General features: G+C 44.3%; 2 pseudogenes; one reads left to right on the top strand and one right to left on the bottom strand.

Annotated features, from left to right (window-relative positions):
* Positions 1-2,563: 2,563 nt before the first annotated feature.
* On the bottom strand, positions 2,564-2,683 carry LOC134950115 (5S ribosomal RNA; annotated as a pseudogene).
* A 2,107-nt stretch (positions 2,684-4,790) lies between these two features.
* On the top strand, positions 4,791-4,910 carry LOC134952788 (5S ribosomal RNA; annotated as a pseudogene).
* Positions 4,911-27,644: the final 22,734 nt, after the last annotated feature.

Consider the following 27,644-nt stretch of genomic DNA (forward strand, 5'->3'; position numbering starts at 1 on the left):
GTAGGCACGTCACACAGTCCGTACTTATACTGGCAGGAAAAAGAGGCAATTTGGAGGCCCTTGCACAAACTGGCTTTATTCTACCTAAGTTGCCCTCCCACAAGTGTGTACTCCGAAAGAGTGTTTAGTGCCGCCGCTCACCTTGTCAGCAATCGGCGTACGAGGTTACATCCAGAAAATGTGGAGAAGATGATGTTCATTAAAATGAATTATAATCAATTCCTCCGCGGAGACATTGACCAGCAGCAATTGCCTCCACAAAGTACACAGGGAGCTGAGATGGTGGATTCCAGTGGGGACGAATTGATAATCTGTGAGGAGGGGGATGTACACGGTGATATATCGGAGGGTGAAGATGAGGTGGACATCTTGCCTCTGTAGAGCCAGTTTGTGCAAGGAGAGATTAATTGCTTCTTTTTTGGGGGGGGTCCAAACCAACCCGTCATATCAGTCACAGTCGTGTGGCAGACCCTGTCACTGAAATGATGGGTTGGTTAAAGTGTGCATGTCCTGTTTTGTTTATACAACATAAGGGTGGGTGGGAGGGCCCAAGGACAATTCCATCTTGCACCTCTTTTTTCTTTTCTTTTTCTTTGCATCATGTGCTGATTGGGGAGGGTTTTTTGGAAGGGACATCCTGCGTGACACTGCAGTGCCACTCCTAGATGGGCCCGGTGTTTGTGTCGGCCACTAGGGTCGCTAATCTTACTCACACAGTCAGCTACCTCATTGCGCCTCTTTTTTTCTTTGCGTCATGTGCTGTTTGGGGAGGGTTTTTTGGAAGGGACATCCTGCGTGACACTGCAGTGCCACTCCTAGATGGGCCCGGTGTTTGTGTCGGCCACTAGGGTCGCTAATCTTACTCACACAGCTACCTCATTGCGCCTCTTTTTTTCTTTGCGTCATGTGCTGTTTGGGGAGGGTTTTTTGGAAGGGACATCCTGCGTGACACTGCAGTGCCACTCCTAGATGGGCCCGGTGTTTGTGTCGGCCACTAGGGTCGCTAATCTTACTCACACAGCTACCTCATTGCGCCTCTTTTTTTCTTTGCGTCATGTGCTGTTTGGGGAGGGTTTTTTGGAAGGGACATCCTGCGTGACACTGCAGTGCCACTCCTAGATGGGCCCGGTGTTTGTGTCGGCCACTAGGGTCGCTAATCTTACTCACACAGCTACCTCATTGCGCCTCTTTTTTTCTTTGCGTCATGTGCTGTTTGGGGAGGGTTTTTTGGAAGGGACATCCTGCGTGACACTGCAGTGCCACTCCTAGATGGGCCCGGTGTTTGTGTCGGCCACTAGGGTCGCTAATCTTACTCACACAGCTACCTCATTGCGCCTCTTTTTTTCTTTGCGTCATGTGCTGTTTGGGGAGGGTTTTTTGGAAGGGACATCCTGCGTGACACTGCAGTGCCACTCCTAGATGGGCCCGGTGTTTGTGTCGGCCACTAGGGTCGCTAATCTTACTCACACAGCTACCTCATTGCGCCTCTTTTTTTCTTTGCGTCATGTGCTGTTTGGGGAGGGTTTTTTGGAAGGGACATCCTGCGTGACACTGCAGTGCCACTCCTAGATGGGCCCGGTGTTTGTGTCGGCCACTAGGGTCGCTTATCTTACTCACACAGCGACCTCGGTGCAAATTTTAGGACTAAAAATAATATTGTGAGGTGTGAGGTATTCAGAATAGACTGAAAATGAGTGTAAATTATGGTTTTTGAGGTTAATAATACTTTGGGATCAAAATGACCCCCAAATTCTATGATTTAAGCTGTTTTTTAGTGTTTTTTGAAAAAAACACCCGAATCCAAAACACACCCGAATCCGACAAAAAAAATTCGGTGAGGTTTTGCCAAAACGCGTTCGAACCCAAAACACGGCCGCGGAACCGAACCCAAAACCAAAACACAAAACCCGAAAAATTTCAGGCGCTCATCTCTAATATACAGTACTGCATTGGAAATACATCTTTCTCTTCTGTTCTTTTACATCACCTATAACCCTTATTTGAAGCTATTAAACAATAGTCTCACACGCCGTCCTGAAGGTACCCCAGGTGTCCAGGTTTTAAGTTTATCCATGCTTGGCCACAGGTGACTTCATCAGCACTTCAGTCAATTAGATTTAACCATCTGTGCTGAACCATGGATATCAACTAAGAAAACCCAACAATAGAAAGTTGGAAAGTAGACTCTTGTGTGGGAGCACTCTAATTCAGAGGATTGGGTGTGTATTAATCAATTCTGATAAAACATAACTTTATTAATTCATTATTAAAAGGTGATTGTAGGAGTGAATTGTACGTGAATAGTATAGCTACGCGAAAATATAACACTATGTTATGTATAATTCATGTGGTTTTCAATACCACAATAAGAACCGGAATTCAAATCTTTGGACTAGTGGATTTACTATGATCACAGTAACGCTATTGTGTAATATATAACCATCATTTGTTCTACAGCAATCCTATTCAGGATTATTTTGTCGTAGAGAATTAAATCATAAGTCATACAGAACCGAATGCCAAATGGTATTATTGGGGATCACTCTAGATCGGGCAGAAGAATTTTTTGCAGTACCAGGGTGTTCCAGGGTGGTCTCCCATCCGAGTACTGACCCGGCCCTCCACTGCTAGGCTTCCAAGATCAGACGAGATTGGGCATCTCCAGCAAGGTATGTCCGCAATTATTTAATCTGCCCGTTCAGTCAATCCAAATACCCGTATCGCCAAAATTATATATCCAAGGTGATCTGAATCAGTCGTATGTTCAGTATCTAGATTTATCTTATGCCCATGGAAATGAAATTATAGCAATATATTTATCATGGGCAATAATTATATGCATGGGCGTCCACTGTGCAATTTTAGCAAAATTACGATAAGGACAATTATCATATATAGATATTCCATGCAAGGGCGTCCCACTTGCATAGCCGGGATAAAGTCGTGATATATGATGAGGCGACAATTATAGCAATCCTGTTGCTGTCATAATTGTTGTATACTGGTTCGTGTATTCAACAAGAATTATAGTATATGTAGCCTCTAATAATTTATATCACACACACCGGTCCAAATTCTCACTATATGTGAGCCTCTAAAACCTGATCATACATTCGCAAAAAAATTCTTACAACGTGTCAGAGAGGCTATAGTGAGAGAGAGCAAATAAACAGCTAAGAATGTTCTTCGATACCCATAACAGATGGCAATGTACATGAAGATAATTAAATAGCAGTTTGCTGCAAAGTAGAAGCTAAACCACAGCTTGAAAATTCTTTGTACATTAATCTGCCATACTTAAAAGTATACCTAGTTCACTCCCAATACCTATTAGGTACCACACAACTCCAGCACCTCTTGGAGCAACCGGAATATATACATGCACTATAATATCCAGATAGCTATAGGACTTAACCTATCCGTAATAAGCACATAGAGACAGTGCGTGGAATTGCTCACATAATATCAATATCTTCAGCGGAAGTTTTTGTTAGATGTCTATGTATATACACATACACACAGGCAACATCTCAGTGTATTGATTTAAGGCAGATTAATAACCTAGTGTGGCTGCAATAAATATGCTGAAAAAAAGGGTTTTTAGGTATAAGGTACGAGTTCATACGATACCAATACCAATCCTGCTGTAGGAGCTGTCTGTGGCAAACTGCCGCTGGTAGGTCCTGTAAGTAAAAAAGGGCTCCGGAGGTGCAGTAGAAATGAAGCCGTGTACTGACTTCAGTATGGAGGGTGTGGAGAGGTTGTCAGCTGTTTCCTTAACGCTGCTCAGATCCACATGCAGCCGCTGCTCTCCAAGATCGTGCAGCGTGTAGTCGCAGTGAGTCTCCCGGCTCTCAACGGCTTGCCGCCGTTGCCCGGGTAACTGTCCTTGAGTTCCGGTTGTTGCGATCACGTGTGCGCACCACGTGACCGCAGAATAGAGTACTCTACTCTGTGTGTATGTGTATATACATAGACATCTAACAAAAACTTCCGCTGAAGATATTGATATTATGTGAGCAATTCCACGCACTGTCTCTATGTACTTATTACGGATAGGTTAAGTCCTATAGCTATCTGGATATTATAGTGCATGTATATATTCCGGTTGCTCCAAGAGGTGCTGGAGTTGTGTGGTACCCAATAGGTATTGGGAGTGAACTAGGTATACTTTTAAGTATGGCAGATTAATGTACAAAGAATTTTCAAGCTGTGGTTTAGCTTCAACTTTGCAGCAAACTGCTATTTAATTATCTTCATGTACATTGCCATCTGTTATGGGTATCGAAGAACATTCTTAGCTGTTTATTTGCTCTCTCTCACTATAGCCTCTCTGACACGTTGTAAGAATTTTTTTGCGAATGTATGATCAGGATTTAGAGGCTCACATATAGTGAGAATTTGGATCGGTGTGTGTGATATAAATTATTAGAGGCTACATATACTATAATTCTTGTTGAATACACGAACCAGTATACAACAATTATGACAGCAACAGGATTGCTATAATTGTCGCCTCATCATATATCACCACTTTATCCCAGCTATGCAAGTGGACGCCCTTGCATAGAATATCTATATATGATAATTGTCCTTATCGTAATTTTGCTAAAATTGCACAGTGGACGCCCATGCATATAATTATTGCACATGATAAATATATTGCTATAATTTCATTTCCATGGGCATAAGATAAATCTAGATACTGAACTTACGACTGATTCAGATCACCTTTGATATATAATTTTGGCGATACGGGTATTAGGATTGACTGAACGGACAGATTAAATAATTGCGGACATACCTTGCTGGAGATGCCCGATCTCGTCTGATCTTGGAAGCCAAGCAGTGGAGGGCCGGGTCAGTACTCGGATGGGAGACCACCCTGGAACACCCTGGTACTGCAAATAATTCTTCTGCCCGATCTAGAGTGATCCCCAATAATACCAATTGGCATTCGGTTCTGTATGACTTATGATTTAATTCTCTACGACAAAATAATCCTGAATAGGATTGCTGTAGAACAAATGATGGTCATATATTACACAATAGCGTTACTGTGATCATAGTAAATCCACTAGTCCAAAGATTTGAATTTCGGTTCTTATTGTGGTATTGAAAACCACATGAATTATACATAACATAGTGTTATATTTTCGCGTAGCTATACTATTCACGTACAATTCACTCCTACAATCACCTTTTAATAATGAATTAATAAAGTTATGTTTTATCAGAATTGATTAATACACACCCAATCCTCTGAATTAGAGTGCTCCCACACAAGAGTCTACTTTCCAACTTTCTATTGTTGGGTTTTCTTAGTTGATACTCCTATTGACTCTTGGGAGCACCACTGATAGCAACAAATATTTGCAAAAGGATTATCAATCCACATGCACAAGGTTGCTGTATCCATAACGCAATTTAGCGTCATAAATCAGTTTTTCAGAGGGCATTAGAAGTTTATTGTAGACTAGTGCGGTCCCAAAAAAAGCCTTTTTTCCTGATCCATGGATATACCTTAATCCTGGACTGCTGGGGTGCCGTGAGGACTGCGTTTGAGAACCTATTTATCAATCATTGGTATTGAGAACAGTAAGAGTCTGATGCAGAGTGGATTTACCTAGCATACTTTGCATGATATCGCTGTGCTCATGTACAGAAACCATAGGCCACATTGCGCTTCTGCAGAATTGCGTGATCATGCCACTTACACCTACCTGCACATTGTAAACGTAGGTTTACTTGGGTGGTCTTCAGTATGCCGAATGTCGGGATCCCGGCGCACAATATACCGGCGCCGGAATCCCGACACCCGGCATACCGACAGCTATTCTCCCTCGTGGGGGTCCACGACCCCCCTGGAGGGAGAATAAAATAGTGTGGCGCGCATAGCGCGCCACCGCGCCCGCAGTGCGGCAAGCGCAGTGAGCCCGCAAGGGGCTCCTTAGCGCTCGCCACGCTGTCGGTATGCCGGCAGACGGGCTCCCAGCGCCGGTATGCTGGTCGCCGGGAGCCCGAGCGCCAGCATACCGTACTACACCCGGTGTACTTACAGGACTAAAAGCACTACTTTAAAAAGACATTTAATACACTTTAAATGGAGCCGCTGCGGCCGCTGTACTAAATCCTTAGCCTACGTCCTTTTTACTCCATTAGCATACAGGCCCCGTACTGTGTACGTACTTTGCGTACAAACGCTGCGCCGGCCATACAAAGTACACTCAGTGCGTACACACCCAAAGATACACCATGAGCACTTAGCAGCTGCACGTGTGACTGTAATACACTTATAACCTTAGCAAGGAAAGGAGACACAACACCAGATTGTACTTAAAATGCCGGGTTCCGACACACCAACATGTAATTACCGAAAGGGGGTTACAATAACAATACAATACAATAGAATAATGGCTACAATCAATGGTACATATGTGTTTGGTTTCGCCTGCGCTTCCCAGTCTGGTCCTCAGTCATCAAGGTAGATGACCTTCAGAGTCTGTCTCTGACCGGGCATGCAGCTGGCTCTTTTATACAATAGTCCAAAACTTAACACAATGGATACTGTAATCTCTTTTTCCATTGGACACAGGGATGGTCATTTACAGTACAGGAGAGGTCATAGGTCGGTTTGAATAGGTGGGCGATGTCTGTTCCAGGTGCACTTGCAGGTGGTCTCCTCTGGGATCCCGCCGCATACCAAATGTACAGTAAATACAGTTTAGATTCTTATTCTGCTCTTGCACATAACTATTCGCAGGAACGTGCGATCTTCTGCAAACCAACACCGGAATATTGCCCTTAATATACCCTACAGCTGGATACCAAGCACCACCTTATAACCTAGTTCTGTCCCCTCCTATCCTGTAAAGGTGAATCCCTTTGTTCTGATACCATTTTAAACTATTGTAACTTGCTGGTGTGGTGCTGGGAGACTATGTGTACATTGTTCACTATTTGGATTAAATATATAATGTGTTTTTATGGCTTTCCCATGCGATCACAAACTCTACCGTAATTACCCATACCACGCGCTAATACGCAGTACCGCGGGAGTGACCATACGCAAATTGCGAATATGTGCATGCACGGCAGAATAAGTACGCGCACGGAGGCCATCTGTGTGTAGTTTGTACGTGATGTGTGTACTGCAATATTTTTCGACTTCGACAGTCCACCCTTTGGCAGTCACCCATAACTGCCACTAACTAATCAATAAACAGAAAAATATCTATACAATATATACAGAAGCTTGGATGATCGGAGGAGAGTTGTAGGTGGGAAAAGTATGACCTAGTGGGATAGTAAAAAGCATGTATGTATGAATCCATGTCTGAGGGGCATGTATCATCGTGCCGTATATGTTCTAAATAAGCTTCGAGGTATTGCGAAGTATACATTAAATCCTTCTCATCCCGTATTAAGGGTCTGTAAATGGGCCAACAAACACTACCGAGCTCTTTTCAGCTTCTTGTTCCAACAAATGGGGTGCACATTTAGTTGATGATACATGGAGGGGGAACATATGTGAGTGCTAGTATATGTGGATATCACCTGTCGACTATGTGTGCCATTAACTGGAGGTTGCAGAGATGAAGATAAGACACATATATAAAAATACATTCACATAAACATTTTGGGTAGGGCTGACGTCTTTTCCGGTTGGATGTATCTGGGCAGAGGGGGAGACAAGGAAAAATGGGTGAAACAGGCCATGAAATTCATTTGCAATCCTTATCATAACGCTTTCTCTATGGATGGATCAAAAATTAAATCTGCTGCTGTAACATTGCCCTCACTCCTTAGACTCATCAAATTTGTGCTGTGCTTGCGCCTCGTTAGAATTTGAACACACCTAAATATCAAACCAATAATTATGGTGACTCCCAGGATACAAAGGAGAAACTTCCCCACACTCATAATGACATTTTGAGCCCACTCTCCTAAACCTGAGAACCATTTGCGTGGGTTCAACCATGAGACCCAGCCGGTCAGTTCATTACCCAAAGTCGCTAAGGTAAGGTTGTGCTTCCTCCTGAACTCCCACTTCATCTGCAAGATCTCGTCCATCTTCTGATCGATGATCTCCGTGGGGTCGTCAGTGCTGTTTGTAATATACGTACAGCACTTCACACCATATTGAGTTGCCAGAGTAACACAGTAACCACCTGTCACGGCTGTGACGTAATTAAGGACCGTCCTGTGCTGAATCAGTTCCTTCTTGTAGGCTTGTAACTCCCTTCCCGTATACCTGAAGGTGTCATCATACATCTCAGTGATATTATCTATCAAGTTCGCTAGCACATGGATATACTTATAATTTATAGTTCCTCTGGCAGTACGGGTGATGTCTAATGCGAGAAGGAACTGAATCCCGGTGGATTCGTGGATCAAATCAGAGGCTGCGTGCTCTGCCCTATCTATGAGGTGTCTCTTGATGATGTGTTCATAGTGAGTATGAGTATAAGGAGCCTGAGCACTGCGGTGAACGTCTTTAATTTTATCATGGGTTATGGTCATGACCTCCGGTAGTACTCTCCCAATATAACACAATCCCTCAGAGCTTGGAGTAATCCACTTGTACGCTTTCCTCCCACATATGAAATAGGCATCATCTGGGAGAACATAGGGTACAAAATGTAACATCACCATATTGCAAACTTTCAAAGTAAAGAAACCAATCCCTAGTTCTCCCATCTGCTCAGTACAAGTATCAGGCTGGATGATATGGGCACAATACCCTGACGATACTTTTCTAACCCACATGGTCTTGTTTCCACGTCTATCCCTATACCGAAAATACCTCCCACTGTTGGCTATTTGGCGTACAAGTTCAGAGTCTATGGGTATCCTATCAGCTCTGTGTGAAAAGGTCATTGTCTGGTTATTCCACGTCACTTCCCAATTTCCTGGTTTTCTGTAATTGGAAATATTAAAACACAATAAGGACCTGTCTACATGATACTGGTGGGGCTTCAGGCTAGGGGGCCTAGATATATTGAATTTCTTGTCCACCGGTCTCCCACCCCAAAATTCAAGTACCTCATCTATTGCTAAAGGGTATGGTACTAAACCTGACTTACTCTGACCTTGAGGTACCTGTGAGCACACCCAGCATTCTGTCTTATTTAAGACCTTACCCACTAGTGAGTGGTAATCACTCAACGGATGGCGGTCCATGTCGATATTAAGGTTGGACTGGCATCTCTGGATGCACCCATCCTCTACTATATTCTCACAATTCCTACAAATACAATATTCATCAGACAATAACCCTTCACAATGCCTCCGAACTCCATGACTACCAGAGCGCTTACTGATACCAGCCTTTACTCGAGTGATGTGCTGCTCCTGAGATCCTACAACTTCGTAATCGCCATCAGAACCCATTCCAGATCCCCGCTCGACCTCTCTGGGACCCTCACCAAAACAAATTGCCCTGATCAAAAACAGAATACATTTCGTTTGGGGAAAGAAGGAAAATAAGGAGGAGAAAAGAAAGGAAAATGCAGGGGGGGGGGTGAAAAAAGAAAATGGTGCGACAACCGTCCTAGATCTTGTTGCTTCTCCGTGCTCAGGTGCCTTTCAACAGTCCTGCCTCTCAACTTTCCCGGAACAAACACTCTAGTGATACGAGGTTCTCTCCACCTTGCTCTTTGTCACGAGTCCTCTCCAGGTCAGCGACCTTCTTGCAGTGGAATGAGTGGACCCAAGTCTCTCTTTCGGCGACCTTTAGTGCTGTCGTGCTGGTTAACAAGACTTGGTATGGTCCTTCCCACCTGTCTATGAGGCAAGCTGAGCGTAAGAAATGTCTAATCATCACATAATCCCAATGCTCAATGTCATGACAATTACTATTCGGTAGGTCAGGAATCACCAGCTTTAAATTTCTTTGTTGATTTCTCAGCTGCTGGCTCATCCCAACCAAATTTCACAGTCACTTCATTATTGCATTTCTAATCATCCTGGGGGTCTATCATTACATGAGGTTGTCGACCAAAAAGAATTTCAAAGGGTGATAAGTTAAGTGGAGACCTGGGAGTGGTTCTGATGCTGTACAACACTAGTGGCAAAGCTTCTGGCCACAACAATCCAGTTTCAGCCATTAATTTGCTCAGCTTGTTCTTAATAGTGCTGTTCACTCTCTCTACCTTTGCACTCACCTGTGGCCGGTACGGAGTAGGCAGCTTGCTATTAATTCCCATCAGTTTGCACATGACCTGAAAGACTTCAACTGTAAAATGGGTACCCCTGTATCTTTCAATCATTCTAGGGATACCATATCTACACACAAATTCCTGCACAATTTTCTTTGCAGTGAACGTAGCAGTATTTGTGGCAGCAGGGAACGCTTCTACCCAGTTGGAAAATGCATCAATACAAACTAACACATATTTCAAATTCCTACAGGGTGGTAACTGTATGAAATCGATTTGTATTACCAGAAAAGGTCCGTCTGTAGGAGGGATATGGGATGGCTCTGCTGGTATTGTCTTGCCAATATTCTTCCTCAAGCAAGTAAAACATGTCATTGCTCTCTTACCTGCATGAGAAGAGAATCCTGGCGCACACCAGTAGGCTCTTACCAACTTGCACATACCCTCTTTGCCCAGATGAGTCAGATCGTGTGCCGCCTCAGCTAGACTTGGAAGATATGCTCTGGGGACCACTGGCTTACCGTGTCCACCTGTCCAAAGTCCTGAGGACTCCTGGCTATACCCCTTTGACCTCCAGACTGCCTTTTCCTGTAGGGAACACAAATTTTGCATTTCAATTAATTGTTGTGTGTTGATCGTGTTAAATGTCATCAGTGATGTGATGTTCGTCTGTATGGGGGTGCTTGCTGCTGATTTAGCAGCTTCGTCTGCCCGGCTGTTACCAAGTAAAATTGGGTCTTGGTTGTAAGTGTGTGCTTTGCACTTGATTACAGCCACTCTGTCTGGTTCCTGTATTGCTGTCAAAAGCCTTTTGATGTGGGACACATGCGCTACAGGTGTGCCAGCTGCCGTCATTAAATTTCTGAGGCGCCATAGGGCCCCAAAATCATGCACCACTCCAAAGGCATACCTAGAATCTGTGTATATATTAGCTGACTTACCCTTGGCCAATTCACACGCTCTGGTTAGGGCGACCAACTCAACAACTTGTGCGGAGTGTGGTGGGCCAAGGGGTTCAGCTTCTATGATACCTTCGTCATCTACAACTGCATATCCAGTGCAAAAGTCTCCCGATTCCGTCTGTCTGTGGCAACTACCGTCAGTGTAGGAGGTAAAGTCTACTCCTTCCAGTGGGTTGTCACTGATGTCAGGTCTCGCTGTAAATGTTTGAATCAGGTATTCCATACAATCATGCGTATCAGTATCTGCACTAAATCCTCCTTCACCATCATTCTCATCCTCCACCCTTTGTGCCTGTCCAGGCACACTTGGCAAGTAAGTAAGTTGCAGGATTTAGTGAGCTGCATCTCTTAATGGTGATGTTTACCGGGGCCATCAGTGATAATTCCCACTTTGCAAACCGAGCAGATGAGACATGTCTGGTTTGGGCGGAGTTTAGTAAGGCTGATACTGCATGAGGTGTATGAATAGTCAGGTCGTGTCCTAACACTACATCCTCGCTTTTACTTACCAGCAAAGCTATCGCTGCAACACTTCGCAAGCAAGTGGGGAGAGACCACGCTACGGTGTCCAACTGTGCACTGTAGTAGGCTTCCAGTCTGCTGGCATCACCATGTCTCTGTGTTAAGACACCTGCCGCGCACCCAGCACTTTCAGTACCGTACAATTCAAAGGGCTTCTCATAATCTGGCATACCTAATGCAGGTGCCTGTGATAGACACTGTTTGAGTCTCTCAAACGCCAGTTCGGACTCATCTGTGTGAGAGATTTGTTCTGGTTTGTTCGAAGAGACCATTTCTTGTAAAGGTAAAGCCAGTATAGAGAACCCTGGAATCCAGTTTTGACAGTACCCACACATTCCAAGGAAAGTGCGGATCTGTTGCTGAGTTTGTGGCAGAGTCATGTCGCGAATCGCCTGTATTCTATCAGCGGTGAGGTGTCTAAGTCCTTGAGTCAAGCAATGTCCCAAATATTTTACCCTGATCTGGCATAACTACAACTTATCCTTTGAAACCTTGTGTCCTGTATGGGAAAGATGAAACAGAAGCTGTTTCGTGTCTTTCAAGGACGATTCGAGTGAGTCAGAACACAACAATAAGTCATCAACATACTGTATTAGTACTGATCCATCCTCAGGTTGAAAGGATTGTAAACAGTCATGCAAGGCCTGAGAGAAAATACTCGGGCTGTCAATGAAACCTTGGGGAGACGAGTCCAGGTGTACTGTACTCCCCTGTATGTAAAAGTAAAAAGGTATTGGCTGACAGGGTGAAGAGGGACAGAAAAGAAATCAGAACAGAGGTCAATGACAGTGAAGAATTTTGCAGTAGAGGGAATTTGCATGAGGATGACAGCTGGATTGGGCACTACGGGGAATTGGCTTTCAACTATCTTGTTTATCCCCCTTAGATCCTGCACTAGCCTATAACCCCTCCACCCACTCTTTTTCACAGGGAAGATGGGACTATTGGCGGTGCTAGATGTCCTGACTAGGATGCCCTGCTGTAACAGCCACTCTATGACAGGGTACACTCCTAGCTCTACCTCTGGCTTCAGAGGATACTGAGGGATTTTTGGAGCTATCCTACCACTTTTACTTGTACTGTTACTGGAGCTACATTCGCCATCAATCCAGTGTCCTGACCATCTTTGGTACAAAGGGAACCCGGTATTTGCGAGATCATTTCCTCTACCTTTGATGGACACTTGTTTATAACAGTAGAATGCGACATTAGCCTTTGAGGGGTGTCTAGTATATCTTGTTCTTCTTGAGCATGGTTCTCAGGTATATCTAAAAAGACACCCTCAGGAGTACAGTATATGACACCGCATTTTACACAATAGATCTCTGCCGAGTAGATTAGTCGGAGCCGATGCAGCCAGCAGAAAAGAATATTTGGTTTGCAAGGGCCCTATCGTAATCTCTGCAGGTCTACTCAATGGGTATTGTTGCACCGTTCCTGTTACTCCCTTTGCCGAAATCATTTTTCCCATGGCCTTTACACCTGATGTGGAATTCAACACTGACCTGGCCGCCCCTGTATCTACAAGGAAAGGTAATGGTACACCAGCTACATCAACCGTGACCTCAGGTTCACTACCAAGGCTAGCAATCAACTTCACTGGCTGCAGACTACAGGTATGGCCCAACCCCTATTGTGTATTGGGACCCTCCCACAGCGCATTGGCAGCTACGATATGTGAGGGGGGTAGCTGTGAGTTTTCGGAGGCCTGCCAGTCTCTCCTTGGTGGGTACCTCCTTGTTTCCCCTCTATGTGGCTCGTAATTTCTCCCATGTTGTCCCTGATCCCAATTATGTGAATTGTATTGTGGTTCGTATTCTGGTCTAGGGGGTCTGTATACATTATGTGTCCTACTGCTCCTACAATCCTGGGCAAAATGTCCTTCCTTTTTACAAATGTAACATATTCTTGGTATTTTCCAAACAGCAGGGGTCTGGGGTTTTGGCTGATGGGGTTTTGTTGTAAGAGCCTGCATCCTTACTGTCATCAGCTTATCCCCCTGTGACTCCCTGTGCTTACTGATGTTCCTATCATGCTCGATAGCGGACTCTCTCAATGCAGCCACCGAGATACCTCTCCAGTTTGGTAGAGAAGTCTGCACTCTTATTTTCAGTGCTTCTTTTAACCTGTCCATTAATACTGAAACAGCTACCTCTCTATGATGTGCATTATCTTTAATATCCTCGATCACAGTGTATCTAGATATTTCCTGCAGTGCCCAATGGAAATATTCGGATGCCGTTTCACCTTCCTTTTGTCTTATGGAGAAGATTTTATTCCATTTGACAACAGTAGGGAAATATACTCCTAATTGCAGATTGATTTGCCGCACATTCTCCTGAGTGTACTCATCAGTGAGAGGTACCTCTGCGTCTAAGTTACAATCAGTTATGAACTTCGCGGGGTCAATATTGGAGGGTAAGCATACCTGTAGCACTGTTCACCAATCTTTATTTGTGGGCTCGCGTTACCTAACTCTTTAACAAACTTCTGGCATCCGACTAGATCTTTTCTGGGATCGGGAAATTCTGACATAATTGACCTTAACTCTGCTCGGGACCAAGAACAATGCATGGCAATGTTCCTGATGGGAGTTACTTCCTGAGCGTCAGTCTTCCCATTGGGGACTGCAATCACCCTGACAGGATTTAATTCAATTACGTCATTCTGGTTTGACTCTATAATGTGAGGAGCTATTGTTTCTGCATAGTGTATGGTACTGTACTTACCTGTGGACACGACCTCACTGATCCCTCCGCTAGGAGGCCTTGCTACAACTCTTGGTGGTTGGGCCGTGCCCACCTGGGTGTCCTGTATGGTGGCTGCTAGAGAGAGTGCCGATATCATGCTGGGCTCATCTTCCTACTCACAGTCCTGTGGAAAATTTAAAATGGGATACAGCTGGCAAGGGTTAGCGTTAGTACATTTATCAATCACTTTCCTATCCTGTACCAATGCACCATTGCTTGTAGCCACTTTCTCCCCATCAATATATGGTGGTGGTGGTGCGGTCGCCATTGTTTTCCCGCTAGGTTTGGAACCTGCTGTGCGAGCTAATTCCCTTTGCACATCCCCCTCTTGCTGCCATAGATTTAAGCAATCTGTATGTCTGATCCTTTGTTTTCTGGAATTTATCAGATATATCCTGATCCTTAAGTTCTGTAATACCTCTGGCTCAAAGCTGCCCACCCTAGGGAATGATACCCTATCGTTGTCAGTCATACGTATCTATTTGTCACAATAAACTTCAGCGTATGGACCATATTTTTCACACATGATAAACCTTGCTGACCCTTTTGGTCTTTCTTCTTCAGCCTGAACCCTGCACAAACGTCTCTCACTTGAGCAACTGGCTCCCATATTTGTGGGTCTTTTTAATAACTAAAAAAAATTCCCACGAACACCAAAATACTCAATGCAAGTAGACTGTGAAAGTTCTTTGAGCGCTTTCACCCACTCTCGCCCACGCTGGCCACTACTACGATACACTGTTGATAGTGGATCACGATGTACCCAACTTAGGGCTCCTATCAGACCCTACAGCACCGTGATTTCTCTCGTTGAAGGTTCTGTTGGAATATTTTCCTGAGAGAGGCAGCGAAAAATTCCTTTTCGGTATCTTTCAACTGGAATTTTTGTAGGGTGAAAAACAGAGAAATTAGATAACTATTGTTCACCCTTTACAGTGGACGCCCACCAGGGAGATTTCCCAACGTTATCAAAGAAAAACCCCTTTGTCTATACAATCACAACTGTATGCTTTTTCACAGCGCCTATGACACAATGGTATCATGTTGTGCCGTGTAGAACATACGGACATGCGATGCAATCTCACAGCCTATAGATACTAGTTATCTATATGCCCTAGGATTGCTGTAGACCACCCGAAACACCTAGAGATCACCTAGTTGTATGGGACACCTAGACCACTTCAGATCAACTAGACCACCTAGTTCTAATCACGCAAGGTAATGAACCCTATGCCACCTGGCCTCTACTAACCCAGTGTTACCACTCCAGAATATCACCTAGACCACCTAGTTCCCGGGTTCAGCTCCACTCACTCCACTTTCACTCACTCAAATACACCTTGTTTTTCTGTACAGAAATTTTTTTCACTCGTTCTGGTCGGCAGCTTTTCACCAGAGGCAATGCAGTTTAAACAAAATTCTTATACTAATCTGCTTTTGAAACCGGATAGTTATGTGCTATTGTAGCATGGCTACTATCCCACCTTTTAACTGAAACAAAATTATCATGTAATTTGTACTAAGCGTCCGCACTCTTACGCACTTTGCGTAAACACGCGACCGTGCGTGTCTGTTACGCTGCGTGCGCGGTCCTGTACTTTGTCCGATCCACGTGTACAAAACCGTGCGTCCGCAATAAAACAAATCCCACAACCTCTATAAATGTGAGCAATGCTAACTATAATCGCTCACAAGCACAACCGCTTGTTCTGTATAACCTTTAACAACTGGGCCAGACCTGCGTGTTGTGCTTTATATTTACTTCCTTAAACAGTTTTATTTCAAATTTAACTATATAGCAACAAATGTATCCGATTTCACACAGATCTAAACAAATCTAGCAATCTAAATCTTGCGGCAACAATGTGAGAGGGTATGCAAAGTATCGATGCCCTTCGTGTACGCTTTTGGTGCCAAAAAAAATTCACAGATTTTTAAATAGCTTTTTTCCTGTTTTACGGGTTCTATCAGCACCTCTGCAGACCAGACAGAGCAGACGCGATGTAACAGCACACAAATAAGGTTTGTAGAACATCCACCGACCAGGAAAAGGTTACGTAGGATAACTTTCCACTCTTTGCTGCTAGATTAAGTCTGCTATGACCTGTTAGGCTGTGAGCATGTGAAAACCAGATCTGAGCCCTCAATTGTAAACATCGGTTTACTTACAGGACTAAAAGCACTACTTTAAAAAGACATTTAATACACTTTAAATGGAGCCGCTGCGGCCGCTGTACTAAATCCTTAGCCTACGTACTTTTTACACCATTAGCGTACAGGCCCCGTACTGTGTACGTACTTTGCGTACAAACGCCGCGCTGGCCGTACAAAGTACACTCAGTGCGTACACACCCAAAGATACACCATGAGCACTTAGCAGCTGCACGTGTGACTGTAATACACTTATAACCTTAGCAAGGAAAGGAGACACAACACCAGATTGTACTTAAAATGCCGGGTTCCGACACACCAACATGTAATTACTGAAATGGGGTTACAATAACAATACAATACAATACAATACAATAATGGCTACAATCAATGGTACATACGTGTTTGGTTTCGCCTGCGCTTCCCAGTCTGGTCCTCAGTCATCAAGGTAGATGACCTTCAGAATCTGTCTCTGACCGGGCATGCAGCTGGCTCTTTTATACAATAGTCCAAAACTTAACATAATGGATACTGTATTCTCTTTGTCCATTGGACACAGGGATGGTCATTTACAGTACAGGAGAGGTCATAGGTCGGTTTGATTAGGTGGGCGATGTCTGTTCCAGGTGCACTTGCAGGTGGTCTCCTCTGGGTTCCCGCTGCATACCAAATGTACAGTAAATACAGTTTAGATTCTTATTCTGTTCTTGCACATAACTATTCGCAGGAACGTGTGACCTTCTGCAAACCAACACCGGAATATTGCCCTTAATGTATTCTACAGCTGGATATCAAATACCACCTTTTAACCTAGTTCTGTCCCCTCCTATCCTGTAAAGGTGAATCCCTTTGTTCTGATACCATTTTAAACTATTGTAACTTGCTGGTGTGGTGCAGGGAGACTATGTGTACATTGTGCACTATTTGGATTAAATATGTAATGTGTTTTTATGGCTTTCCCATGCGATCACAAACTCTACCGTAATTACCCATACCACATGCTAATACGCAGGACCGCGGGAGCGACCATACGCAAATTGCGAATATGTGCATGCACGGCAGAATAAGTACGCGCACGGAGGCCATCTGTGTGTAGTTTGTACGTAATGTGTGTACTGCAATATTTTTTTACTTCGACAACATAGAGAGGAGGGAAGGAACACTGCACAGAGTACAGAAAGGTGGCACACAATAATAAATGAAAATATACAGTAACACTTATTATATTATATAGTACTGTACATTATAGAGGGAAATTTATAACCTCCTTTGAGTATTAGGCTCTAATCACATAGGATAACTGTTTAGAGAATCCAATTTCACGGTAGTAATAACAAAGTTAAATTAATAGCTACACTGTAAACATTGTAGATGATAATAAGAACATTAGCATTAGGATCACATAGGGTAAATAAATAAGGCACTTTCATAATAAATATTCCAAAACCATAGGCCAACAGTGAAATTTAAAGCAAAGATTTATTGAAGTGATTCAAAATCTATATTCTCATTTAAGACCTCTGGATGGAGCTTGTGAAGGCGGAACATCCACAAGGCTTCATTTGCACACAATGTTCTGAAATGTTATGACACTTTCTCCCCCCTTTTTCTACTAGCAATTTGCTGTACTGCAAGTGAAGAAAGATCATGTTGGACCCCGTTATAACCAAAGCAAAATGTTTGGAGACATTATGCTGTTCAGAGTTTGTGATCTGATGCTCCAGAATCGGGTTTTTGAGTGGGCAATAGATGTTGAGAATTCAGTGCACGACTCCATATTTCTGTTCCTCCAGGGAGGCTTCAGCTACTGTTCTAAGATGGCATCCGACCTTACTGCCCATGTGTGGCGCCATCTGGTCACTGTGTGCGAGTGACACAGTGGTACACTGCTCTGTACCGCTTAGGTCTAGTGAGACCTGTCATATACCTGCTCTAAACATGTTTCTATTGACCCTGTTGGAGAAACTTCCCATGTGATGCATGAACATGATGTACAGTATAGCGCACTTTCATCATGATTGAAAAGTTAGGATGTACAGTATGCTATGTATGCATAAAGAATGCTGACATCTGGAGCACCAGCAAAAAAGATGGGCACCGCTAGTCTTGACAATTGTCAATTACACAATTAAATGAACTGCTTATGATGAGAACTTCTGAACATAGGAAAAAGCACCCCATGCTATAGATGTAGCCATGCTCATCCAGCCTGAGCCATGGCCGCATGGGCACACGTGCCGCACCTAGGAATGGTCGCCACTTATTACCTCGAGCCCCGTCTTAGTGCACTGCCCATGCATTCCTATGAGCACGCGTAATTAGACGCACACTTACATCCTAGTTGCGGGCACACTTGCCATGCCTGGCTTGCCGTGAATATGCCAAGCAGCAGGCTAGATAATCCTGGCTACATCTGTATGTCAGCCTTATCTCATTCCAATAAATCTGATACATTTTTTGATGGTTTAGGGTTTTTTTGTTCCTTGATGCACATTAATATACTGTACTCTGTGTATTTATGTGAGCTTTAGAGCTAAGATTCGCTCTCTTACAGAATATGCTGTCACTGCTGCCAAATACAGTAGATCTCAATCTGAGTAAAATGCTGTGAAATTACTGCTTGCTGACATGGGGATCTCTAATGCATGTCTGGTAATCCTTGGGTTAATCTGAAATGGCATACATGATTTTCTGACATATTTCTTTAACCTTTGGGTTAAACAGCTGTTTGTAGGAACAGTGCCCGAATCAATGATCCTGATGCCTGCAGTAAATCCAGAGTTGTTTACTCATCGGAGATTCCACTTTGAATGTACAGTACAGTTAGTAAATTATTTCAGCTCACTAGTCTGAATGCCCTCAGCGGTCTGTAGTGCTCACCGGTGTATGTTATATAGTAGAGAAAACAAGCAAACCTGAGTCTGTTTGTATTGTGGAAGTACAACCAAAAACTGAACACACTGAGGTTGATGTAGAGCCAGGGGCATAACAAGAAGTTTGTGGGCCCCATAGCAAAATCCTGAAAGGCACCCCTACCCCCCCTAGGGTTACCGCCTCATCCCTTTAATACTGGACACATATTAATTACACAGGTTCTGTGGCTGGCTGACTTCAAGACTACATTTCACCTGGTTTTAATCTGCCACAGAACCTGTGTAATTAATATGTGTTCACCACCACTACCTCCCATGCCGTTGGGATCCGGTCTGAAGATCGACAGTGTCTAGGTCGACAATGTTTAGGTCGACAACTATAGGTCGACAGTCACTAGGTCGACATGGATGGAAGGTCGACAGGGTTTCTAGGTCGACATGTGCTAGGTCGACAGGTCTAAGGTCGACATGAGTTTTTCATTTTTTATTATTTTTTAAATTCTTTCATACTTAACGATCCACGTGGACTACGATTTGAACGGTAAAGTGTGCCGAGCGAAGCGGTAGCGGAGCGAAGGCACCATGCCCGAAGCATGGCAAGTGAAGCGAGCCATGCGAGGGGACGCGGTGCACTAATTTGGGATCCCGGTCACTCTACGAAGAAAACGACACAAAAAAAAAATCCTCATGTCGACCTTTAGACCTGTCGACCTAGCACATGTCGAAACGACACAAAAAAAAATCATCATGTCAACCTGTCGACCTGTCGACCTAGCACATGTCGACCTAGAAACCCTGTCGACCTTCCATCCATGTCGACCTAGTGACTGTCGACCTATAGTGGTCGACCTAAACCTTGTCGACCTAGACACTGTCGATTTGATGAACCACACCCGTTGTCACTACAATGCACCTTAGGGGTGCAGGAGAGAGAGAGAGAGAAAAAAAGTGTAAGGAAGAGTAAGAGAGGTGCAAGTAGAGACAGAGAGGGGGTCAGTAGAGAGAGAAGGGGAGGAGCAAGAGAGGGAGGGAAGCACAATGGAGTGAGAGAAATAGAGATGGGAGCAAACGAGAGAGTAAGAGAGAGTGTCAGGGAGAGAGACAGTGTCAGGTAAAGAGAGAAACCATGTCAGGGAGAGAGACAGTGTCAGTGAAAGAGAAAAATGTTGCAGCATTCAACAGTAGTCCGTAATCATGTTAACGTTCCACTAGCAGTCACAAACTGGGGGTCCACACACAGGGTCAGTCTTACCCTGCAATTGGAGAGAATAGGGGCCATTCTGCATGCACATACTGCATACAGTGCAGAGCGGCTCCTTAGTCCCCTCATCAGAATCACCTGACACATCACCTCTGTGCCATTAATAAGGGAACTTGGGGGCCACAGCTCTGCCTGTACATGCATAGTGCAGAGCCAGAAGCACGCTGCCATGGGAGCCAGCTCAGGGCACATGGGTGAGGGGGGGGGGGGGGGGGAGGCAGGAAGGGTAGGTGCACTGTGCAGCATACAGGGGTGGTGCTGTCGCTGTGGCCATATTGGGGGGGAATGCAATGGGCCATTTTAATGGAGTGGGCCCCCACAACCTAGTTGCCCAGGGGCCCACACAAACCTTAATGGCCCTGCTAGTATCTGTGCTCCATCTACTTGATATCTTGATGAAATCTTTCCCCCTACTGTTAACTTAGAGCTCCAAGATTTTATGGAATTCTCTTCACTTCATGATGACTCATGGCACCAGGGGTTGAAGTGGACCAGAAGGGGGGCGTCAGTTGTAATTGGAGGTGGAACGCGTTCCGCCTCCGCCCGCCCATCTTATCCAGCCAAAGCACACAGCATCCCTTCAACAGAAGCGCAGGAGGCAGCAGCTGCAATTATGAAGGAGAAGGCAGCCTGCAAGGAGGGCTGGCTTCTCTCTGCTATGCGCCTCCTTGCAGGGCAGCGGCTGCCACCCATATTAACATGCCGGTGGTAATACAGTAACAAGCAGGATTGTGGGATTCTCTTACGCTGCTTGGCCTACCTCCTCCAGTATCTGGCCGCTCTGCTACAGTCTCCCTCCACTGGCAGCACTGTTGGGAATAAGCAGGTGCACTGGGTGCACAGTGATGTCACCATGCTGCCATGGACACATGTAGAGGAGATTGCTGACACCCTGAGAGGAGAAAACCCCATGCGGACACCAAATTGAGAAGAAGCTCTGCTGAGTCACTTAGAAGCTCTCCTAAGTCACTGAGTCACAGTGCCACAATGAGTGAGTAGTGTAGTACTGTATAACTATGAGTAGTGCACTGAGTAACTTTTGAGTTAGTAGTGGACTCAGACTCTAGAGTCCAGTCACTAAAGCAGCCAGCTGCCAGAGAGTGCAGTATGTATAAGCGGCACTGATACTGTGGGCATTTTTATGTGTAGTTTGCAGAGGGGCACAAATTGCAGCTGAACATAGGGAGAAACACACTACAAAGTGATCAAGCCGGTCTGGTTATTGCCAGTTGGAATTTTTTATGACATTTATATATGGTTAGTATTCTAAGAAGATAAAGCTGGCTTATTAAAGCACACTTGTGGATTCGACCACTTCTAAGATAACAAATCCTCGTTGAGAATATACCTAACTGATCAATTTGAACTATACCCCTGAGGAAGTCCCGTGAGGATAAACGTGTAGGGTCGTTCTCGGATCATTTTTGTAATTACCTGTACCTTCAAAAGTGATTTTCACCTAAAGAGCTCACTCCCGCAAGGGTGAGGTGATAGCTCGACATTGCATCCTTTTGAAATTGGACAGGTTAAAATGTTACTGTGTGAATTAATATTTATTATTTGTATTATGTTTTATAAAAATATATTTTAGCAACCTCTGTTTTTATACCAGGAATAAACTTTTGGGTATCTAATATGGTATCAGTTTCCTCATCATTTTATTATATTGTGTAACATTGAGTGATCATTTGCAAAATGGTATTCCACCAATGTGCGATACTGTAATATTAACATATTGGTGCACCTGAGGTACCTTTTCTTACCGATTATCTATTTGGCCTTTACTAGCAGGGGATCACCTGAAAGGTGCAGCTTAGATTTGACGCTAGTGCTGCCGAAATTTAATTTCCTTTTGTGATAGATATATATATATATATATATATATATATGTATATTAGAGATGAGCGGGTTCGGTTTCTCTGAAACCGAACCCGCACGAACTTCATGTTTTTTTTACGGGTCCGAGCAGACTCGGATCCTCCCGCCTTGCTCGGTTAACCCGAGCGCGCCCGAACGTCATCATGACGCTGTCGGATTCTCGCGAGACTCGGATTCTATATAAGGAGCCGCGCGTCGCCGCCATTTTCACACGTGCATTGAGATTGATAGGGAGAGGACGTGGCTGGCGTCCTCTCCATTAGAAATTAGATTAGAAGAGAGAGAGAGATTGTGCAGAGTCAGACAGAGTTTACCACAGTGACCAGTGCAGTTGTTGTTAGTTAACTTTTATTTATTTTAATATAATATATCCGTTCTCTGCTATATCCGTTCTCTGCCTGAAAAAAAACGATACACAGCAGCAGCCAGTCACACAGTGTGACTCAGTCTGTGTGCACTCAGCTCAGCCCAGTGTGCTGCACATCAATGTATAAAAGGCAAAGCTTATAATAATTGTGGGGGAGACTGGGGAGCACTGCAGGTTGTTATAGCAGGAGCCCCCAGGAGTACATAATATTATATTAATTTAAAATTAAACAGTGCACACTTTTGCTGCAGGAGTGCCACTGCCAGTGTGACTAGTGGTGACCAGTGCCTGACCACCAGTATAGTAGTATATTGTTGTATGTATTGTATACTATCTCTTTATCAACCAGTCTATATTAGCAGCAGACACAGTACAGTGCGGTAGTTCACGGCTGTGGCTACCTCTGTGTCGGCAGTCGGAACTCGGCAGGCAGTCCGTCCATCCATAATTGTATTACAATATATACCACCTAACCGTGGTATTTTTTTTTCTTTCTTTATACCGTCGTCATAGTGTCATACTAGTTGTTACGAGTATACTACTATCTCTTTATCAACCAGTGTACAGTGCGGTAGTTCACGGCTGTGGCTACCTCTGTGTCGGCAGTCGGCAGGCAGTCCGTCCATCCATAATTGTATTATTATTATAATATATACCACCTAACCGTGGTTTTTTTTTCATTCTTTATACCGTCATAGTGTCATACTAGTTGTTACGAGTATACTACTATCTCTTTATCAACCAGTGTACAGTGCGGTAGTTCACGGCTGTGGCTACCTCTGTGTCGGCAGTCGGCAGGCAGTCCGTCCATCCATAATTGTATTATTATTATAATATATACCACCTAACCGTGGTTTTTTTTTCATTCTTTATACCGTCGTCATAGTGTCATACTAGTTGTTACGAGTATACTACTATCTCTTTATCAACCAGTGTACAGTGCGGTAGTTCACGGCTGTGGCTACCTCTGTGTCGGCAGTCGGCAGGCAGTCCGTCCATCCATAATTGTATTATTATTATAATATATACCACCTAACTGTGGTATTTTTTTTTCTTTCTTTATACCGTCGTCATAGTGTCATACTAGTTGTTACGAGTATACTACTATCTCTTTATCAACCAGTGTACAGTGCGGTAGTTCACGGCTGTGGCTACCTCTGTGTCGGCAGTCGGCAGGCAGTCCGTCCATCCATAATTGTATTATTATTATAATATATACAACCTAACTGTGGTATTTTTTTTTCTTTCTTTATACCGTCGTCATAGTGTCATACTAGTTGTTACGAGTATACTACTATCTCTTTATCAACCAGTGTACAGTGCGGTAGTTCACGGCTGTGGCTACCTCTGTGTCGGCAGTCGGCAGGCAGTCCGTCCATCCATAATTGTATTATTATTATAATATATACCACCTAACCGTGTTTTTTTTTTTCATTCTTTATACCGTCGTCATAGTGTCATACTAGTTGTTACGAGTATACTACTATCTCTTTATCAACCAGTGTACAGTGCGGTAGTTCACGGCTGTGGCTACCTCTGTGTCGGCAGTCGGCAGGCAGTCCGTCCATCCATAATTGTATTATTATTATAATATATACCACCTAACTGTGGTATTTTTTTTTTCTTTCTTTATACCGTCGTCATAGTGTCATACTAGTTGTTACGAGTATACTACTATCTCTTTATCAACCAGTGTACAGTGCGGTAGTTCACGGCTGTGGCTACCTCTGTGTCGGCAGTCGGCAGGCAGTCCGTCCATCCATAATTGTATTATTATTATAATATATACCACCTAACCGTGGTTTTTTTTTCATTCTTTATACCGTCATAGTGTCATACTAGTTGTTACGAGTATACTACTATCTCTTTATCAACCAGTGTACAGTGCGGTAGTTCACGGCTGTGGCTACCTCTGTGTCGGCAGTCGGCAGGCAGTCCGTCCATCCATAATTGTATTATTATTATAATATATACCACCTAACCGTGGTTTTTTTTTCATTCTTTATACCGTCGTCATAGTGTCATACTAGTTGTTACGAGTATACTACTATCTCTTTATCAACCAGTGTACAGTGCGGTAGTTCACGGCTGTGGCTACCTCTGTGTCGGCAGTCGGCAGGCAGTCCGTCCATCCATAATTGTATTATTATTATAATATATACCACCTAACTGTGGTATTTTTTTTTCTTTCTTTATACCGTCGTCATAGTGTCATACTAGTTGTTACGAGTATACTACTATCTCTTTATCAACCAGTGTACAGTGCGGTAGTTCACGGCTGTGGCTACCTCTGTGTCGGCAGTCGGCAGGCAGTCCGTCCATCCATAATTGTATTATTATTATAATATATACCACCTAACTGTGGTATTTTTTTTTCTTTCTTTATACCGTCGTCATAGTGTCATACTAGTTGTTACGAGTATACTACTATCTCTTTATCAACCAGTGTACAGTGCGGTAGTTCACGGCTGTGGCTACCTCTGTGTCGGCAGTCGGCAGGCAGTCCGTCCATCCATAATTGTATTATTATTATAATATATACCACCTAACTGTGGTATTTTTTTTTCTTTCTTTATACCGTCGTCATAGTGTCATACTAGTTGTTACGAGTATACTACTATCTCTTTATCAACCAGTGTACAGTGCGGTAGTTCACGGCTGTGGCTACCTCTGTGTCGGCAGTCGGCAGGCAGTCCGTCCATCCATAATTGTATTATTATTATAATATATACCACCTAACCGTGGTTTTTTTATACCACCTAACCGTGGCAGTCCGTCCATAATTGTATACTAGTATCCAATCCATCCATCTCCATTGTTTACCTGAGGTGCCTTTTAGTTCTGCCTATAAAATATGGAGAACAAAAAAGTTGAGGTTCCAAAATTAGGGAAAGATCAAGATCCACTTCCACCTCGTGCTGAAGCTGCTGCCACTAGTCATGGCCGAGACGATGAAATGCCAGCAACGTCGTCTGCCAAGGCCGATGCCCAATGTCATAGTACAGAGCATGTCAAATCCAAAACACCAAATATCAGAAAAAAAAGGACTCCAAAACCTAAAATAAAATTGTCGGAGGAGAAGCGTAAACTTGCCAATATGCCATTTACCACACGGAGTGGCAAGGAACGGCTGAGGCCCTGGCCTATGTTCATGGCTAGTGGTTCAGCTTCACATGAGGATGGAAGCACTCAGCCTCTCGCTAGAAAACTGAAAAGACTCAAGCTGGCAAAAGCACCGCAAAGAACTGTGCGTTCTTTGAAATCCCAAATCCACAAGGAGAGTCCAATTGTGTCGTTTGCGATGCCTGACCTTCCCAACACTGGACGTGAAGAGCATGCGCCTTCCACTATTTGCATGCCCCCTGCAAGTGCTGGAAGGAGCACCCGCAGTCCAGTTCCTGATAGTCAGATTGAAGATGTCAGTGTTGAAGTACACCAGGATGAGGAGGATATGGGTGTTGCTGGCGCTGGGGAGGAAATTGACCAGGAGGATTCTGATGGTGAGGTGGTTTGTTTAAGTCAGGCACCCGGGGAGACACCTGTTGTCCGTGGGAGGAATATGGCCGTTGACATGCCAGGTGAAAATACCAAAAAAATCAGCTCTTCGGTGTGGAGGTATTTCACCAGAAATGCGGACAACAGGTGTCAAGCCGTGTGTTCCCTTTGTCAAGCTGTAATAAGTAGGGGTAAGGACGTTAACCACCTCGGAACATCCTCCCTTATACGTCACCTGCAGCGCATTCATAATAAGTCAGTGACAAGTTCAAAAACTTTGGGTGACAGCGGAAGCAGTCCACTGACCAGTAAATCCCTTCCTCTTGTAACCAAGCTCACGCAAACCACCCCACCAACTCCCTCAGTGTCAATTTCCTCCTTCCCCAGGAATGCCAATAGTCCTGCAGGCCATGTCACTGGCAAGTCTGACGAGTCCTCTCCTGCCTGGGATTCCTCCGATGCATCCTTGCGTGTAACGCCTACTGCTGCTGGCGCTGCTGTTGTTGCCGCTGGGAGTCGATGGTCATCCCAGAGGGGAAGTCGTAAGCCCACTTGTACTACTTCCAGTAAGCAATTGACTGTTCAACAGTCCTTTGCGAGGAAGATGAAATATCACAGCAGTCATCCTACTGCAAAGCGGATAACTGAGTCCTTGACAACTATGTTGGTGTTAGACGTGCGTCCGGTATCCGCCGTTAGTTCACAGGGAACTAGACAATTTATTGAGGCAGTGTGCCCCCGTTACCAAATACCATCTAGGTTCCACTTCTCTAGGCAGGCGATACCGAGAATGTACACGGACGTCAGAAAAAGACTCACCAGTGTCCTAAAAAATGCAGTTGTACCCAATGTCCACTTAACCACGGACATGTGGACAAGTGGAGCAGGGCAGGGTCAGGACTATATGACTGTGACAGCCCACTGGGTAGATGTATGGACTCCCGCCGCAAGAACAGCAGCGGCGGCACCAGTAGCAGCATCTCGCAAACGCCAACTCTTTCCTAGGCAGGCTACGCTTTGTATCACCGCTTTCCAGAATACGCACACAGCTGAAAACCTCTTACGGCAACTGAGGAAGATCATCGCGGAATGGCTTACCCCAATTGGACTCTCCTGTGGATTTGTGGCATCGGACAACGCCAGCAATATTGTGTGTGCATTAAATATGGGCAAATTCCAGCACGTCCCATGTTTTGCACATACCTTGAATTTGGTGGTGCAGAAT

This window comes from Pseudophryne corroboree, chromosome 8 (genome assembly GCF_028390025.1).
Source record: "Pseudophryne corroboree isolate aPseCor3 chromosome 8, aPseCor3.hap2, whole genome shotgun sequence".
NCBI lineage: Eukaryota > Metazoa > Chordata > Amphibia > Anura > Myobatrachidae > Pseudophryne > Pseudophryne corroboree.